Below are 2202 nucleotides of genomic sequence, written 5' to 3'. Positions count from 1 at the left end.
TGCAGAAAATGCATCTTCAAATACTGTAGCTGAGACTGAGGACTTAGCACTTATATGTATTGTACCTGTATATAATGCTTTTCTACAAAACAAAATTTGTATTTTTGTATTGTTTTATATATACTTGTTTCTGATGGATCTTTTATTTTAATTATGCTATTTTAAAAAATTCCAAAGATTTTTGAAAATAGTACTATAAAACATTTTATATTTTTTTCTGATAACGTGAGTCTTTTCTGGTAGATAAACTCAAAACTAGTTTGGTAAACATCACTACCTAGATAGCACGGGAAGAAGACTGATGGGATACAAAAGATTAGATGGGCAAATGCTTTTGTGAGTAGCATTTTTTTTATCCTCAACCAGTTGCATTTGGGTGTTGATGCTAATGTCAGCTCATCTGATTAGGACATATTACTTGGTTAATTATTTTTAAAGATCGAAACACATGTCATCTTATGGAAAAAAATAGTAGAATAAAAGTTTATTTTAACAGAATATAAGGTTAGAGAGAAAACTAACAGTCCTTTGGGGTGATCTGTTTTAGTTGTCATAGAAAAATGTGTTGTTGGTGTAAGGAATTAGGTTGTCTAGGGCTATGTCTACAGTACAGAGTTAAGTCGACACAAGTGTCGCCGACAATCATTAACTGCAATAACAACATCGCTTGCACATGTTTACATAATGCTTCCTGAGTCAGCAGAGTGCATCCACAGTTCATTCTCTAGCATTGACAGAGAGAGCAGTGCACCATGGGTAGCTAGCCCACTGTGCAACTTGCCACCTTCTGCTGCTAGGAGTTGTGGGAATGGGGAATAGATCAGAGTGCATCATCATTGAACTATGCACCCATCATCTCCACCTGAAATCATGAATCCAGCACTGCTCTCAAGTCTTGTGATAAGTGTTATGAACACAAGGCGGCTGATCATGCAGTATTTTGAGCTGCAGATCGGAACAGGAATCCGTGGTGCCTTGCCCCGCTGTGTGCCATGGAAAGAAACCATTCCAGATTACTTTTGGCGTTCACGGAGTAGCTGCACATGGTGGACCATTGCGCTTGGGAAGCAAGCACCAAGTGGTGGGATCGCATTGTTATGCAGGTATTAGATGATGACCAGTGGTTGCAAAACTTTCTGATGCAGAAAGCCACTTTCCTGGAACTGTGTGTGGAGCTCACCCCTGACCTATGGCACAAGGACACCACAATGAGAGCTGCCCTCTTGGTGGAGAAGCATGTGGCGATTGCTGTGTGGAAGCTGGCAACTCCAGATTGCTACTGGTCAGTTGCAAATCAGTTTGGAGTTAGGAAGTCCACCATGGGGTTTGCGTTCACTCAGATTTGCAGGACCATTAATCACATCCTGCTACCAACGACTGAGATACTGGGAAATATGCATGAAATAGTGGATGGCTTTGCAGCAATGGGATTCCCTAACTGTGGCGGAGTGATTGATGGCACGCATATCCCAATTTTGGCCCTGGACCGTCTTGCGAGAGAATACATCAATAGAAAGGGGTACTTCTCTATAATATCGCATGCGCTTGTGAATTACTGAGGTCGTTTCACTGCTGTCAATGCGAGGGGGTCAGGAAAGGTGCATGATCCATGCATCTTCAAGAACACTGGTCTGTACAGAAAGCTGCAAACAGGGACTTTCTTTCTAGAACAGAAAATTCCAGTGTGGGATGTTGAAATCCCCATAGTAAGCATACCCCTTTGCCCCCTGGCTCATGAAACCTTACACAGGAAACCTGGAGAGCAGCAAGGAGACTTCAACAATAGGCTGAGCAGGTGCAGAATGACCATTGAATGTGCATTTGGCAGATTAAAAGTGCACTGGCGCTGCCTTTATGGCAGGTTAGACCTCAATGAGGAAAATATTTCCATGGTCATAGCAGCATGTTGTGCTCTGCATAATATTTGTGAAGCTAAGAGGGAAATGTTTCCCCAGGGGTAGAGCATGGAGGTGGGTCACCTGGCAGTTGATTTTGAGCAGCCAAATACCTCAGCTATTAGAGGGGCACAAAGGGGGGCTATTCGAATCAGGGAGGCTTTGAAGCAGCATTTTTCTGCAGAGCCTCCCCTGCATAGCTGCATAGGGGAATGGGAAGCAGATGCAAACACTGCTAGTCTTGTACACTTCTATCCTTAACCCACTTCTAGCATATAATGAAACAAAGGACAGCTCTACCTCACGT

Source organism: Emys orbicularis, chromosome 11 (assembly GCF_028017835.1).
Source record: "Emys orbicularis isolate rEmyOrb1 chromosome 11, rEmyOrb1.hap1, whole genome shotgun sequence".
Taxonomy (NCBI): domain Eukaryota; kingdom Metazoa; phylum Chordata; order Testudines; family Emydidae; genus Emys; species Emys orbicularis.
The sequence above is the reverse complement of the archived record's forward strand: the minus strand, read 5'-3'. Positions refer to the sequence as shown.